Source organism: Chamaea fasciata, unplaced genomic scaffold (assembly GCF_029207755.1).
Source record: "Chamaea fasciata isolate MVZ Bird 193981 ecotype frontalis unplaced genomic scaffold, bChaFas1.0.hap1 SCAF_19, whole genome shotgun sequence".
Classification (NCBI taxonomy): domain Eukaryota; kingdom Metazoa; phylum Chordata; class Aves; order Passeriformes; family Sylviidae; genus Chamaea; species Chamaea fasciata.
In genome coordinates, this window is record NW_027094104.1 from 3,985,794 (window position 1) to 4,003,296 (window position 17,503).

At 47.8% G+C, this 17,503-nt stretch overlaps 1 protein-coding gene across 2 annotated transcripts in view; it reads left to right on the forward strand.

Moving 5' to 3' along the window:
• The first annotated feature begins 984 nt into the window (after positions 1-984).
• The window catches only part of KCNJ16 (potassium inwardly rectifying channel subfamily J member 16), a 35,903-nt gene continuing 19,384 nt past the window's right edge, over positions 985-17,503 (forward strand). The window contains exons 1-2 of one of the 2 annotated variants that reach the window (XM_066200585.1): positions 985-1,035; positions 14,538-14,645. The gene's annotated coding sequence lies outside the window, so the exon portion shown is untranslated. The remainder of the gene's footprint in view (positions 1,036-14,537; positions 14,646-17,503) is intronic. The other variant, XM_066200586.1, reaches the window with a different exon arrangement.

Consider the following 17,503-nt stretch of genomic DNA (forward strand, 5'->3'; position numbering starts at 1 on the left):
TTCACTCCTTTAGATTTGGGGTTCTCTTCTCATTTCATACCCAAGCTCAGATGTGGTCCCTGTGCAGGGATTGCAGGAACCATACCCAGAAATCCAAATGGGTTAAATTCATCTTCAAGAGCCTGCAGTAATTAAATTGAATTGAATTAATCTTCAATAAACAGGCTGGACATGATGTGAAAAGGGAAAATCAGGAGCTGGAACAATTCTGAAAGGTTCTGATGCTGCAGAGCTCCCGTGGAGGGATGGGGGTTGTGCTCCACCCTCACCTTTTCCCTGGTATCTTTTCCTCCCTGGGAAGAGGAAGGGCTCTGGGAAGCTGTATATTTACACCAGTCCTTGCACTGAGCTCACCCAGTCCTGCTGTACCACTTCAATTCATCCTGCACCTTTGATTTTTTTTGTTTTTTCTCTCTGCTCTTGGTTGAAGCGAATTCCATAATTCTTGCTGAGGCAAATCCCATCAGCACAAAAAAAGACATGGCCTGTGACTTCACCAGAAAATGAGATTGCACTTCTTGTGTAGGCTGGAAGTGCTCACCTCAGCCACGTGCTAATCTAGAAACAAAAGACTTCTTACAGGGAAAAAAAAATAAAATAGACTCTACTGTAAATCTGAACATGTTTATTCTGAAGTTGTCTTTCAGTGGCTGACTCCAAACCCAATCTCGTGGGCAAATATTTGCAGAACCATTTGAGTGATGAAGGGCTTTTATTGCCCGGGGGAATTTCCTGCTCCTTGCCTTTGAAAGGCTCACCTGGACGTGCAGGGTGGCCCCAGGTCCCTGCCCTGGGTGTCCCAGCTGGGCAGAGGCTGCTGAGGACCAGGCTGGGTGTTCCCTTCCCCAGGATGGAGCCGGGCAGACCCTCCGAGCTCAGCCCCAAGAACCAGGGTCAATGTTTAACCCGAGCCTCTGGAGCTCTCAGCTCGTGCCTGCCTTTATTATTAACCCAGCCCCTGTTTTTGTGCCCAGCTGCAGAGCTGCAGACACAGAGCGGACTTCAAAGAACTTCCTGGTGGCAGCCTGAGCAAAGGTAAAGCTCCTTTCGTGTCCTTCCCATTCCTGCACGGGGGAAAGCTGCACATTCCTGGGCTCTGCTCTTCTGCTGGGGCAGAACAACCTGGCAGCAGCCAGCTTGGCTTGATTGAGGCTTTTTTAATTAAGTCACTGCATGAACCCAGCTGATTTCATCCTAATTTGACCCAAACTGAAGTGTCTGTATCCATGGTTAAAGAGTATGCACTTTAGAGAATTTAGAGAAATAAGAGGATTTATTTATTTATTCCCTGGTACACTCTTTTCCACCGCTGTTTTTCTCCGCACCAGCAGCCTTGTCTCTGTAACTGGTTTGTTTTGGTTTTTTTTCTTCTCTGCAAATAATTTTTATATTTTCATGTTTTGTGCTCAAGTCTGTGAAGGTTTGTGTCCTTTTCTCCCTGTGGAGACACACTAGGGAAAATCTACATTTATATCAGTCCTTTCTCTGAGTTCACTCAGTCCTGCTGAACCATTTACATTCATCCTGCACCTTTGATTTTTTTTCTCTCTGCTCTTGGGTGAAGGGAATTCTAGAAGAAAACTTCTTGCTGGGGTTTCCCTCAGCACAGCACAGAAAAGGACAGGGACGCTCATCTCGTTTGTTCTGGTTGCTGTGTCAACGCGGTGGGAACACTTGTTTTTACATCTTGAGTATTTGTTTCTAAATGGTGAATATTTGTTTTTAAATAATATTTCATACGTGTACTATGTGGTCGCTCAAAACTGATCTGCAGAGGGAGGGATTCACTTGCTCAAATACATATTTTTTTTTATTTGTTGTGAGATAAATTGACATGAAAAAGAATGGAATGGAACTTTAGCCGAGGTGGAGCAAGGAAGAAAATCAGAATGATGATTGGGAGTGAAAGTTTAAGCAGGTACTTTCAGACATCCAGAAAGTAGCTGATCATTGTGTTGTGTATTAGACAAGTATTACGTGGTTTTGAAAACAAAAATATTTTAATAGAAATGGGGTTTGAAAAATCAAACCAATCAAAATCAAGTTGGTGAAAGAACTGAATCTTCCCTGTCTCCAGCTGCTCTGAATTCCTTTTTGCTCCGTGAGGAAATCCTGTAGCACAGGTGTGATCCCCAACAGCTCAGCCCCTGCTCGTCCTTGAGGGTGGCCTGGGTGAATTCTCCTCTCTGCCCTCTGCCTGCTGAAGAAAACTCTGATATTCCGTGTCCAGCTGTTGATTTAGGGGATCACTGGCAAGGGATAACAATACGGCCAATGGATATTTCCAGACCTTCCACCACATCTGGAGAGGTCCAGTCATTCCTCCCCCACTGAACAATCCTGGAGTGAATGGGAATATTGGAGGTATAAATGAGTGTTTATTGGAATATTGTCAGTCCAGGTCCAAGTGACCCCAAAAATCTAAATCATAACACAGAAAAAAAATGAATGAAGAGTTGCCTGAGTTGAGGAAATGGAAAGCTTGGCTATGAATGAAGTGAGAAGCTTTGAACCCCTTCCTACAATGGCCAGATTCAGATGCTGCCATTTGCCCACAGATTAAGAGATAAACAAGCAAAGAAAAACAGAACAAAACACAAACCTGGCCTCTGAAAAAACGGGGGAATTGGCAAAGTGAATAAGAACCCTGTGTCTGTTCAAAGGTGACCTGGGTCAGCAGAGGATGAATTTGTCATCGTTTTTTATCAGGAGTTTAATGTTTGTTAAGAGTCCAGAGATTTCTCCATTTCCTGAGTGGTTTTTCCCTCCCGCCGCCCCAATCTGGCAATTCTACAAAGCATAAATTGGACTTTAAAGGAATTTGCCTGGCTGGTTCTGGGTGCCACAAAATGCAAATACAGATGATGGCATCAAAAGGGCCAGGAGAGCTTTGAAGATGCAGATTTTGTCAGGGAGCCAGGGAGCCAATGGAGCAGGGAGAACTGGGATCCTCGGGAGAGGACACTCTGCCTGCTGGGGAGGGCAAACACACCTCAGGGAGGGAACAGGGACAGCTTCATGGCTTTCCCCTGCACAATCCCTCGGCTGCCTCATCCCAGCTTCAGGAGCTGAACTGGTTAAGGAAAAAACAAAGTGGAAAAGGAGCTTCCCACAGGGATCTTCTGGAGAAAGAGGAGGGAAAGGAGAAGTGGCTGAATTCTGTTTTGCTCATATTAAAAGCAGACAAAGTCCTTGTGCCTGAGTTAATTTCTGGCTCTGCTGGTGTGGGAGCCAGCAGTGAAATTCCCAGTCCAACAGGACCTGGAGCTTTGGAGGGGTTTTGGTTCATGTGTTGGTTGGGGTTTAGGTGAGTTTTGGGATTTTCTGGGGTTGTTTCTTTGGGAAGCCAGTCCCCAAACCATGGTGCTGATATTGAATGATAGAACACATTGGATTTCTCCTTATTTTCCTTCATGGACACAGGAACAGAGAGCAGAAAAACCTCATTTTCCAGCACCACTTCCCCATCCAAGCTTGGTGCCATTATCCTGAAAATAAACATCTTAAACTTTCTTGGGACAAAAAGTGCAAAGTAGAAACTGGTTTTTATTCCTCACTCCAGCTTCTTATTCCCCACAAAACTTCCCAGCACAAGACTCCTTTGTGTGCCAGCAATCAAGTCTTAAAACTCACAGATAATAACAGAAATCCATCCCATGATATGATCAGGGTTTCTTTCTCAGCAGCTAATGATGTTAAAATAAATGGAATTATGTTGCTTTTCATTTTTTTAAGTCGGTAAATTCCCAAAGAGGATTTTCCCCATTTCTACAATGTGCTTAAGGACTTAGAGCTCACTACCAAATGCAGATTTATTTTGGGCATGAGGGCTGGCATGTGGCAGCCTCTGCTCAGAGCTGCTCAGGCCCTTTTTGTTCTGCTCCAGGAGGGTTTTTTTCCCCATCTTCATCGTGATTCCTGAGGCCAGACGTGGCCTTTTGCAGGTTTTTGTTTTTAGTGATTTAGAAAAAGTGATAAACGCTTTAAAACAAAGAGCAAGGAAAGGCGGGGTTGTGGACAGGAGCTGGAAAATATCACCCCAGTGGGAAGTTTTTCCTTCTTTTTTTTTGAGGAAATTCCCGCTGAGTTGGGTGGATGCTGCAAGGATCCAAGCTGCAAGGGAGCTCCCAGCTCTGCCAAAAAACCCCTGCAGGAATCCCAGAGCAAGGAACACTCCCAGCTCCATCCCAGGGTGAGACACCCAAGACAGCCCCGGGGCGGTGGAAAGCAGGAAAACTGGGAGTATTTAGGGAGGGATTGTGCAGTCTGAGCTGTGTCTCTGTGTTTGTGGCCATGGAAGCAAGGCCAGGCTGTGGCTGAGAACACCTGGGTGTTTGTTGGGTTAACCAGGAAGGTTAACCCAACCTCAGGAAGGGCACCTGAGCCTTTTACAGCACTTCCTTTGATAAGCCAGATCAGATCCCATCACGAAACCAACAAGGCATTAAATTATTCTTGTATTTTGCAACGCAAAATAAATAAAATGCGAACTGTCGATGCAGATAAGATTCGAAAGCCACTGCAGGGCACAGAATACACAACACTGGCCTATCACTGGAATATCGTTTGGAGATCTAAAAATTAGGATTTTTAAAGTGCACAAAAATGGGGTTGGAGTACATGAAATGTCAAGGTTTTGTGCACATGGTGTGAGGGTGCTTTGTCTGGCAAGAACATTTTCCTGCTCCTGTTTCTCAGCCCTTCTTGATGGAGATTTTTTTTTTTAATTCTTAATCTACTCTGCACAATTCTTCGCTTTGTTCAGCACAAAGACTTGAAAGTTGCCAAAAGTAAAGTAAAAGTAAATGACAGTAAATTGGAGGAAGAGAAATCCAGCCCTTTAGGCAAACTTTTCCACCAGTGTTTAGAAATTCCCTCTCTCCATGGGATGAACTTTAAAAAAGTTCAAACCATTCCATGTTTCTATGAAACAGTCTCAGCCCGAAATTAATTATTAATGCTCGAGAGATATGTCTTGGACAAATTAATCCCAACCATCATTAAACCAAATGATGGTTTTAATAAACTACCAGATCAGATCCACAGATTTAGTGGCTGCTATGTTTTCTTCTGATAGAATTCTATGAACAGAAACATTCTGAGAAGAGCAGAAAGCTCAACCAATATTTTACTGAAAATAATTTCCAGGTAATCTTTTCTGCAGAAAAAAAGAAAAAAAAAAAGCACCTTTTCTCTGTATTCTTTCCGTGCTGATGAAAGGGCTTAGCAAGAGCATTCAGAGAAAGGATTTGCCAGTCGGGGCCTTGGGCACATTTTCAAAACTCAGACACTTCCACCTTGTCTTTTGTTCCCGGCTCGAATTCCCCAAATCCTCTTAGGTTAATTTGTTTTCCAGCAAAAACCCATATGAAACCTAAACCGCCAGAAGGGCATTTTCTTTCCCTTTTTTTTTTTTTTTTTATTTTTTTATTTTTTTTCATTTCGCGGTGCGCGGCGGAGGATTGAGCTCACCCCGCTGGGGCCGGGGGATGTCGGGGGTTTCCCTTCGGCGCTGCCGGAGCCGCTCCCGCTCGGGGCCCGGGAGCCGCCGTGGTGCTGAAGGGATAGCGCCGGACCGCGCCGCGCCCGCCCCGTGGCCGGCCGTGTCCCATCCCTGTCCCATCCCTGTCCCATCCCTGTCCCATCCCTGTCCCATCCCTGTCCCATCCGTGTCCCATCCCTGTCCCATCCCTGTCCCATCCCTGCCCCATCCCTGTCCCATCCCATGTCCTGCCTGTGTCCCATCCCATGTCCCATCCCTGTCCCATCCCTGTCCCATCCCGTGTCCCATCCCGTGTCCCATCCCTGTCCCATCCCTGTCCCATCCCGTGTCCCATCCCTGTCCCACCCCGTGTCCCACCCGTGTCCCATCCCTGTCCCACCCCGTGTCCCACCCGTGTTCCATTCCTGTCCCATCCCTGTCCCATGGTGTCCATCCCATGCCCATCTCGTCTACACCCCCACCTGACCCCCACCCCCTCTCCTGCCTCCTATTTTCCAGTCATTTTCCACAAAGGGAAGCAGTGTCCAAGTGCTCCAACGGGGCTTTCTGGAAGAAAAGTTGTTCAATACAAGATTCCTGCCCCAAGCTGGTTTTAGGGTGGAATTACAGAGGCGTTGAGGTTGGAAAAGACCTCTGAACTCACTGAGTCCAACCATGGACCCAAAGTGGTCAAATCCACTGCCCCATCTCCCCAAGTGCCACATCTACACCACATTTAAATCCCTCCTGGAATGGGGACTCCACCACTGCCCTGGGCAGCCTTTTCTGGGAAGAAATTCGCAGATGTCCAACCTAAACCACCACTGGTACAACCCAAGACTGTTCCTTTTGTCCTATCACCTGTTACCTGGGAGAAGAGACAGAGCCCAGCTCTGTCCACGCTCCTGTCAGGGAATTGTGGAGAGCAAGGAGGTCCCCTCTGAGCTCCAGACTGAGCCCCCTCAGCCCCTCTTGGCTCTCCAGACCCTTCCCTACCTCAACTGTTCTTCTTTGGGGTCACTCCAGCACCCCAATGTCCACAGACAACCTCCAGTGTGTTCCACAGAGCTCAGTTTCTCCTCTCCTGCCAAGAACACTGAGATTTTAAACACCAGCAGTGCTTCGTGCCCCCAGTGCTGGGGCCAGGAATTCCACTCCAGCCTGGACTGCCTCGGGCTAACGAGGTGGGACACACGTTATTCCTGGTGCTAAACTGCTGTTGTTGAACAGCTGCTGGATCCTGCCCCGGAGGGAAATCCATTCTCGGGTTGTATTCGGGGTTGTAAAGTCTGCAACCGTGCCGGGGAAACAGCAGAGCCACGGAGCCGGTCTGAATTATACAGAATGTTCAGTCACACAGAACAAGGGCCATAAACAGAGGGGTCAGGTGCTGGCTGGCCCCGGGCTGGGCAGGGACAGGAGCACAGCTCACCCCCAGGGCAAGGGTGACCTGAGCACCTACAGCTCCGTGGGCACAGCCCATTAGCAATTGCCCTCTGGCCTGTGGGACTGGCTGCATCCAGACGGCTCAAAAATAATGTAACCCCACTGGAGAGGCTGTGCACAGGCAGTGGGGCAGGTTCTGGGAGAGATCTGCAAGGAACACAGGGCCTGGAATTAGGAATGTCGGTGAAAATTCAGAATTTTTCTTACTCGAACGCTTTGGAAAAAAACCCAACTTTCTGTTCCTCAGTAACACCTGTATGACCAAGGGGTCAGCTCTGAGGTTGGCAAGGGCTGGGCTATTTCTGTTTGTCAAACATCCCACCTGAATCCCCCTGCTGAGGGCTGAATATTTAGGATTTCCATGGAAACCTGTTTCTGAGCCCCTCTTCCAGCCATCCTGACGCTCGCCAGCTGATCCAGGGGTGCTGGAGGTGGCGGCTGAATTTATTCAGGCAATCACATTCTCCCTCCCAAGGCTAATGCCCATGAATACGGAGTTAGCAGAGCGAACTGACAGGGATTCCATCCCCATGAACATGGATAATGTTCCAGCCCTGGAGAGCAGCATTTAATTGATGAGTGGGATTATATTTACACAGCAATTATAACAAAGTCAAGGTTGGCTTTCTGGGAAAGGCTATTTGCTTTGTCCTCGCTGCCTGGTTGTCCAGGAAAGCTTTTCTTTTATGGACCAGCAGAAAAAAAAGAAAAAAAAAAGAAAAAAAAAAAAAAAAGAAGAATAAAATAAAAATAAATGGGAGCAGATGCACTCAGCCCTTTTCATAGGCTGCAAATAGCCCATGAAGCCAACTCAGGAGCCACGCTGGGGTTGCCTTGGCTACCTCCATTAATTTACTCCGTTCTGACCGGGATGCTGATTGTTTACCCGCAGAGGAATTAATAGTCAGCCCCTGCTATCCTCAGATGGCTGCTCGGGACCAATGTAAAATGGATAAGGGCTCATTGTAAATCCCACATGAGTCAATGGGCATCTCTGTCCCCGTTCCCTTCGGGGCTGGAATTAGCCAGCCCCGCTGCCGTGCCCTGAAATATGGATTTTTTTTGTCCTCATGGCACCTCTGCAAGGTAAGGTAAAGCCACAGACTCGGGTCAGGGATGGAAAGCTGGGGCTGGAAAGGCGACCTCAGAATCACCCAGGAGTCCTGGCCCTCGCTGTCCCTCCAGTCCGGGTTTCTTTCCGTGGGTAGGGAGAGAGGAAAGGAGCCTGAGGTTTGTCCAACTTGCTGGAGCTGGAAACTGGGAGGTAATTTCACACCTTGTGTAGTCAGAGAGAGCAGCAGCTGCATCCAGGTGCATTTTTATGTGGCCTTGTGAGGATTCTCATAATCTTTTCTTCATGTTAGAGCTGGGATTAATGCACAGAATGCTGTTTTCTTCTTCGGACTCAGATGTTTATTAATTCTTATCTCAAGTACGTTTTCACGGGCTGTGAGTTCCAGCTAACAAGGTAGCAATGGCAAAATGGATGCCTCTAACTCTTTCCAAGGTCCTTTAAGTGATAATTACCCAATAACGAGATGACACTTATATTATTTATACTCTTAACCCAATAATTGACCATCCAAGGTCTGCAATGTGGACCCTTTCACCCAATAAGGAAAAACCACCCGAAACGATGAAAAAGAAGGAAAAAGAAGGTCTTAGACAACACCTGAAATCCTCCATATTTCTTCATATATATTACTATATACCAAAATCTCAAAATCTGAGTTTCCAGAATTCCAACGGAGCCTAGCTGGAATGAAGGAATGGAATTAGAAGCCGATGGCTTTGGAAACAGGAGGAGCTCAAAGCACCTCTGCCCCCTGGCAAGGCAGGCAGAAATGAGCAGGAGATGCCCAGAGAGCACCTGCAGACCTTGGGGGGAGGAAGAGCTGTGGTCAGCACCAAACCCCGATGCCACGCTCATCCTTCTTCATGGGCAGACGGGGAGCCAGCACCTGGAATCCTGACATTCCCAAATGGTCAGAAACATTTGTCCTCCTCCTGAATTCGGTGGGGTTTAGGTCCACCTTGGTTACTGCAGAAGGGGAATATCCCTACATGGCTTATCCAAGGATATCCTGTGCCAGAGACAAGGAAATCAACCTGGGGGTCTTGAGTTTTTACCACAAAAAGAGCTTTTTGCTTCCTCTCAGCCCAAGCTAAGTCCTGACATGGAAATTTTCTCCTCAGTTGACATTAGAATTAACTTGTTGACATCATTAGCAGAGCACATAATAGATAGCTGAACTGCTCTGGTATTTATCTTGAGGTCAACAGCTCTTGAGACTCCAGAGGAAAATTAGAAAAAAAAGCACAGACTTTTATTAGTAGAACTTAATTTAACTGTATTCAAACTTCATTAAGGAGTAAAAAAAAATGACCTTTGACAATGCACTCTTGCTTTATGAAGTATGGAATAAGAATATTAGATTAGTTTGATCCTGGTTCCTATTAGGCACCACAGTAGATGAGAATGCACAAATTCCCTCCCTGAGTCAGGACTCTTGGATGTCAAATCAAAGCCCAGGTGCTCCACAACCCATTTCCTTTCCTCGGTGTTTTATGTTTCCTAGAGCTGTAATTCTCCCCAGGAAACCAGCAGAAATCTTAATTCCTTACCCCCTTCCCTGCCCCGAGTAACAGCTCTGGTGATTTAAGCAGTCAAGCACATGTTCCTACACTGTCTGCACCTCGAGCTCACCAGGAACGGGGATGTGGTGAGGAAAACCATGGAGGAGAGGAAAGGAAATGACATTAACCTTTCCCATCTGATAAATAAGGGCTCCATTCAGCTGCAGTAATCCACATCCTTCCCTGGAGATCCAGTTAATGTAATACCTAAGGGCTCAGTTAATTTCAAATTATTTCCACACTGGCCAGCTGATTTCTTGGTGAATTATTCAGTCCCTGTGCACGTGGAACGGGGCTGGAGCCCTCCTGTCATTGCCAACACCCTGAACAACCTCTCAGGTGTGCCAGAGGCTCTGGGACACCCCCAGGGCTGTTCTGTGCCCCCACAAAGGGACTTTTGTGCTGATTTTTCATGGGAACACCACTCGGTAAGCACTGAAGGTCCCATGAGCTGCTCCTCTCTGCAGGGACCTCCTCCCTGCCCGATCAAACACTCAGCACCTGCAGTTTTTATGGAATTAAAAGAGAGTTTGAGCTTGGAATGGGTGGAAATTTAGAGCAGCAGCCTCAGCCAGGTTGCAGGAAGGGTCCTGCACATGTTTGAGGTGGTGGATTTGGATCAGTGGCCGCTGCAGGGCGGGTGGAGGGATCCACACTCTCAGAGGATAAAAGCTGGGGATTGAAATGGGATTTTTCCCCTTTCTCCCTTTGCCATACATGGATGGCTCCAGTGTCTGCTCAGCTGGAGGAACCTGTGGGGACAAGGGAAGTCTGCAGGTTTCCAGGGCAGGACAGGGAATCAGGGAACACAGAAACACTTGGAAATCAGTGGGAAATGCCAGTCTGATGTGAAAATATGGGATTTCTCTTAGTGTCAGGAAAATTAATCCACAACCACCAGAGGTTTTTGTCCAAAAGGGAGACAGAGGAGTCCTGCAATTTTATTTGAATAAAGAGAGAGTTCCCTATGGGATCTCTCAAGATTTTTAGAGGATGCAGCCTCCTTTTTATCCCAATTTCCCTCTCTCTTCCCCCATGGGCTGAGGTATTTGAGAGGTACAGACTCCCCAAAATACCCAATATCCCCTCCTAATGTGCACCCCCCCCCCCCCCCCCCTTTTTCCTTGTGTATCTGTTCTTCTTATCCAAATCCAGGGATGCAGCACAGTCCTGAGTGGGTAACAACCTGTGTCAATTAGTGGAATTCCTATGGAATTTATGCTTCCCCCCACTGCTTCTTTCACCTCTCCATATCTGGCCTTATCTACCATCAGCCCCACAGTTTGTTTGGGAAGACCCCTCATCCTCATTCCATTCAGTCCCTCCTCTTCTTATTTGCTCAGTAATTGTCTTTACAAACCTCAGTTATCATTGACTTAATTTTTGTTCCCGGGTCTTTTTTGGCTTTGCAATTATTTGCAGTGACATAATTTTCTGTCCTTCGGTAGCCAATTCTGGATCAGTAGGGCTGGCTACCACCTGCATCCCCTGGATCACATGTGGAATAAACTGCACTGAGCAAGGAATCATGCATGGTGAAAAGGTCAGAGTTGCTACAGCACATAAGAGGAAAAAACCCATTAATTTAACCCATATTCCACCAGGCAGCCACTAAAACATGTCCCATTCTCAGTTTTTCCACGTTTGGACCAGTACATGAGCTGACTTTTTTATTCCCTTTGTTATTTGTTTCGCTATTTTTCCATTTTCATCTACTTGCAAACATCTCTTTGCCCCTTGATCACATGTGGAATAAGTTTCGCTAAGCAAGGGATCATGTATGGTGAAAAAAATTACAGTTGCTACAGCACGTAACAGGAAAAAAAAGGATTTGTTTACCCCATAGTCCACCAGATAACCACCAAAACATGTCCCATTCTCATCTTTTCCATGTTTGGGCCAGTACATGAGCTGACTTTTTTATCGCCTTTGTTATTTGTTTCGCTGTTTTTTCTATCGCCGTCTATTTGCAAACAGCCTTTTGAGTAATTTAATTTTCCCACACATTAGTATTGATCCACAACCCCCTGAAACCATGGGAATCTTGTCATTGGCATCGAAGCATTTGGGATTAAGTTCCTACATTTTGAGACATGTTCCTTCCTCTTTGATTTTTTTTTTTTCCCTTTAGGGAGTGTAACTACCAGAACATAACAACCCAAAGTTGGGTGCAATTTTGCAACTTTTCTGATGCTGTAAGGAGCTGTGCTCCCAGGGTTCATTATGAGGCTGTCTCGAGACTTGCTGGTGAAACAGGAAAAACAAGAAACACGACCTCACTGCGGTGCTTAATTGAAGAGCATTTATTGACTGTTTTTAAGTTCTTATAGCAACTGTGTTTGCTGAGAACTGAGGGCTCTTGGCTTTAATTCACCCTGAGCAGACACAGCCTTGACAAAAACCCGTCCCACTCCAGGGCTGGACAGGGGTTGTGCTGGAAGCTGCATCTGGAGATGGGAGATTTCCCTCTCCTTGTGATGCTGTTCTGCTTCTCTCCCTCTCCAGGATTCCCATGTGGGATGAAAATGCCAGAGGTAAAGCAAGAGCATTTTTGTGGTGATTTCTTGGTGCCAGGGCAAGTGACCTGAACCAACAAAAAGAATAAACCCCTTTGCTAAAAGATCTTGAAGATTCTTCAAGCTGCAAATCTTTTGAAGAGTCTGGATCGTAACACTGAGGGGGGAGGACTGAGAGAAATCCAAATCGGGGGCAAAGGATGGATCTCTGCTGGGAAATCCACCTTTGGAACAGCAGTGCTGACCCTGGCCTGTGCTTAATGCTGCTGAATTCTTATCCTTGTGCATCTACACTGGGAATTCAGGCAGAAGGATGCTGGATTCTTATCCTCGTGTATCTGCACTGGAAATTTGGGCAGAAATCTGCTGAATTCTTATCCTTGTGCATCTACACTGGGAATTCAGGCAGAAGGATGCTCGATTCTTATCCTCGTGTATCTGCACTGGAAATTTGGGCAGAAATCTGCTGAATTCTTATCCTTGTGCATCTACACTGGGAATTCAGGCAGAAAGCTGCAGAATTCTTATCCCCGTGTATCTGCACTGGGAATTCAGGCAGAAAGCTGCAGCCTGTGACCGTGCTGCAGCCTGAAGAGCAGTTCCTGGCTTCCCTCGGCAGGCAGCGGTGCCTCCAGCCACGATCCGCTGAACTTTGCCCGGTTTTTGTCTGGATTCGGGGAACTTGTTCCACTGGCAGGGAGGATTCCGGAGCTTTCTGCCTTATCTCCCCGTCGATCTGAAGTGGGGAGCTGAGCGCAATCGAGAGCAGCCGCCTGCTGAAAGGGGCAGGGTGAGAATGCGGGAGGCAGGAGGGGTGGAAATCAGCCCTGGAATAGATGGAAGAGATGATGGAATAGGTGGAGTAGATGGATGTGGCCCTCCCCTGGTGCAGGAGATAAAGCTGAGTTGGCAAGAAGTGCAGCGAGACATTTTTGGATATGATGTCACGCTGGTTTCACCTCTAATCAAGCTCGCTGTAATGTTAAATTACACTGGCTTAAATTTGGGTTTTTTTGGAGGTTTTTTAACTTGTTTTTGTTTGTTTGTTTGTGTGGATTTTGTGTGGGGTTTTTTGTTTGTTTGGTTTGGTTTGGGGTTTTTTGTCGTTTTTTCTGTGGGGGTTTTGAGTGTTTTTTTTTGTTTGTTTGTTTTTAATTTTTTTCCCCAAAACTTTTGGGACCCTTTTGGCTTCTCAGAGCTGCTGGCGCTCAGCACAGAGCGACACCAGCACCAGCGAGGCAGGTAAAGGAAATTTCCGGATCCTCATTGCTCCAACCCAGGTGCAAACCTGACCAAGAGGAGATGGGGCTCTACTCGAGGAGTCTGCCATGCAAATTTATGCAGATGACAGTCATTAGCGTGCCGTATGTTTGTTTTTCTGCTTGCTGGGGAAGGAACAGGCAGCGGCTCTGCAGAGAACAGCCCTGGAAATGGCAGATTTGTGCCCAAACTGCCAACTTAAAAAAGCTTTAGAGGCTCAAAGAGGCTGATTGTTGGTTTCTTAGGGGATGGCAAGGGAGTGGGAGGGTGGAAATTGTTTCATCACGGGCCACCAACCTCCTGGCTGCTCTTTCCTGGCATTTTTTAGCAGATCCTTGTGCCATGGGCTGCCAGGAGCAAAGCCCAGGAGGGCACAGGCGGCAGCAGCAATTAGTTTGACACAGCCCTAATTAAGAATTTACTGATGAACCCGGGGTAAAATCAGTGTCTGCATCTCGGTTCTACACTGCAGCAGAGCATTCCCAGGGATGCGTTTTGTCCATCTCAGCCAGAACACCTGGAAGGGCCTGTGCAAGTGGCAGATTTTTACACTGACCTCATTTTTGTGGTCGCTGTGACCTGTTAAAAACCTGCCCCAGCTCTCTGGGGTCCTCTCCCCTCTCAGGTGACAGGGACAGATGCTGAGCTGGTCTCTATGCAACCAATTCAGAGCATGCAGTGAAGCAGGAATTGAAAATAACCTGCTGTCAGGGCAGGTTATTTTAAAACAATTAGGTCTTCAGCCATGTCTCGGTGACATTTATTGCACAGGCTGGTGTTGGGCTGCCAGGATAAAATCCAAGGCCCAAAGCCATCTGTGCTGCCGGCAAAAGGCCCTTTCCACTTTTTCAGCAGCCCTCTCGTCAAGGCTGCACTGAGGGGGCTGCAATTACCTCTGGATCAGTTATCAGGGAAATGGGGAAGGTTTGGGGTCAAGTCGGTTCCCGGTGTAAATCCGTTGGTTGCTTCACGCTCATTGCAAAGCAGACCTTGAACCTTTTTTTGAGAAAAACAATTGGGAAACTGCTGGGCTCCCCAAAGTAGCATTTTTCCCACCAGCTCGAATGTGCTGAAAGGACGGGATTTTCTGTGAACTTTTCCCAAACAGTCTTGCCTTTTTTTTTTTTTTTTTCCCTCCTCTTTGAGAGGGGGAGGAGTTGTGTCTAAAAAAAACAAACCCAACCTGTCGTTCTCAGCTCTGCCAACCTGTCAGTCCAGCCATGCAAGAAGAGAGGGAGAGAGACAGAGCAAAAGAAAGGAGGGAGTGAAGCAGAGATTCTTTCAAACCTCAGCAGGACATTAAGGTAAAGCCCATTTCTCGCTTCCTTAATTACGCCTGTCCCCCGTGTTTGTACACGTAAACAGAGATTCTGTTGCCTTAGAGAGCTCTAAACTAACTAAACACCCCGGGCGGGAATAAACTGCTCCTGGCTCAGCTGGAGGGGTGTTCGGAGAGCAAACCTGCCAGCTCTGTTAGTTGCTGTTTGGAAACACGGTTTGTGCGCCTGGAATCCATGTTCATTTGAATATTAAAGAGAGGCAGAGCTTGTTCGAGCCCATGTTTCAGGGAGGGTGCTAAGCTGGGTAATTGCAGGGCTGAGCCGGGCTCTAATTACCGCAGATCAGGGTGAGAACTTTGTCAGGGAGGAGGGAAATCCTCCCGGAGCTGCCGAGAGCAGGGTTCTGTCACCTTCTCCCGGAGCACCTGGCTGGGCTCCCCTGTCACCTTCTCCTGGAACACCTGGCTGGGCTCCTGGTGGCCCTGTCATCTTCTCCTGGAGCACCCGGCTGGGCTCCTGGTGCCTCTGTCACCTCCTGGAACACCCGGCTGGGCTCCTGGTGGCCTTGTCACCTTCTCCCGGAGCACCTGGTTGGGATTCCCTGTCACCTTCTCCTGGAGCACCTGGCTGGGCTCCTGGTGGCTCTTCCACCTTCTCCTGGAGCACCTGGCTGGGCTCCTGGTGGCTCTGTCACCTTCTCCCGGAGCACCTGGCGTGGTCCCCTGGTGGGGATGGGCTGTGAGACCACCCTGACCATGGGCATGACCCACTTTGGCTCCTTTCTGTTCTCCCTGTCCGCTCCCGGAGGAACTCAGCACCCTCTGAGAGATTCCTGAGGGTTCCCTGGGATTCCTGGGCCAGGAGGGCAGAGCAGCGCAGGCACAGCTCAGCCCGAGGACACTGAGTGCTGCAGAGTGTGAGAAATGGTGTTTGGGATGAGTCAGAGGGACGGCTCTGCCCCGGGAGCCTGCTCGGGGTTTGTTGGGACAGCTGGAGGAGTTGTCCCAAGGCTGAGGAACAGGAATGGACAATTTGTTGGGTCTGAGTTGTCTGTGTGTGACCCCGGACCCGTGCACAATTGTGCCTGTGCCAGGAGCCTGCTGAAAGGTTTTGCTGCTATGCCATGAAAATCCACAAAAGAAAAGGTGACAAAGCAAGAATCCTGCTCACCCCCCTCAGAAATCCCTCTATTGCCATCGTTCTAAACCCTGTGCAAACGTTTGAAGCTGTCCTGAAAACCCTGTGACACGTTTCTGAGCAGGCTGAGGGTGTGGGAAGGCCTCAGCAGAGGCAGGGAGGGGACAGGGTTTCCTCTCCTCGCTGTCTCTTTGGAGTTTTCATCCCTCACCTGTCCAGAGCAGCTCCCCTGGCACACAGAGCGAGCTGAAAGGCGGCAGTGGGACAATGCAGCTGTCACTGGAAGGCTTGGAATTCCTTTGCCAGGGCCTTCCTTACACACTCTTGCCTTCTGCATCTTCCCTGTTGTCAAACTTCCTCAAATCCTCGTGCCTGTGCTGTGGATCAAAGCTCTTTTCCAGGTGGTGGCCACCACAGGCCTGGAAATCCAGAGGGATCCGGGCTGTGAGGGCTCCTCTGTGCAGGTAAAAACCTTTGCCGAGTCCTGGTGTTCCATCATTTTCCTTTCTTCTGGGATCGTGCTCTCCTGGGAGCCCTGACTCATTCCCTGTGGGGATGGTGATGCAGAGTGTGATTATAAACATTCAATAAACAGAAAAAAACCCTTATTTTAGAGTGTTTTCTGTAGTACTGTTGTGAGCTTTCTTGCCAGAGCTGGAATGGAGAGGGAAGTGAACGTAGTGGGTGGAGAAGAGGAAGTGAGTATTTAAGTTTTGGTGGAAATAAACTTTACTCCGTGTTACAGTAACAGAAATTAGTCACTGAAAGAAGGAAAGGAGGAAAATCAACTTTCCTGATCTGCAAACTTCACTAATGAACCTCACAGCTCTTCTCTTCTCTTCTCTTCTCTTCTCTTCTCTTCTCTTCTCTTCTCTTCTCTTCTCTTCTCTTCTCTTCTCTTCTCTTCTCTTCTCTTCTCTTCTCTTCTCTTCTCTTCTCTTCTCTCTTCCTCTCCACACTCCACGATATCTCCGGGCTTTTCTGAAGCCAGAGCAAACACTGAGGTGCACTCTCCTAATTCCTGCTCTGGAAAAGGTGTGAAAGCAGTTGAGATAACGAGATCGGTGCTCTAAATCAGCCGAGCCCCGCAGAGCTGGGACAGCCGATCCATTACTGACCAAACCAGGATTATTGCAGCGCTTGTTGATGGATGGTTCGGCAGAGCCCGGCAAATGTCAGCTGATCAATCAGAGTTAACCAGCTGCAAACTCGCTAAATGCAGGTAATAATACCCGGCCAATCCATATTTTAGATGGGCTTCATTAGCGTGGCAACAACTCTGTGCTACAAGCGTGGGAATTGCCAGCCAGGTCCTCCCCGGGATTTCTGTACCTCGGTCATTTGTTCGGGGAGTTTCTCCTAAAGAGCTAAAACTTCAGCAAAGGGCTCGTTCTCAGACAAAAAAGGTTGAACTCGGGGCCGCCCCTCTGCCAGCAGAGGTTCCGAACAGCCCGTGGAAAGGTCAGGTGGAAAACGCTTCACTCTGAGAAAGTTCCTGCCTTTCCCCAGGACGCTGCTCCCTCACCTCAGGTTTGAAATGAAGAGCTAGACACGGTTAAGGGACAAAAGGCTTTTATTTCGGTATTTGATGGGGATTTTTATGGTGCAGCAATTTGTTAAGGTGGGATATGCTGAAATGCACATACATGGTAGACTGCACATACAATTGTATGGACCTAGTAAATTAGCATATTTAACAACGGTGCTCTAATGAGAGGCTTGAATGAATAGCGTGACATCTTTTT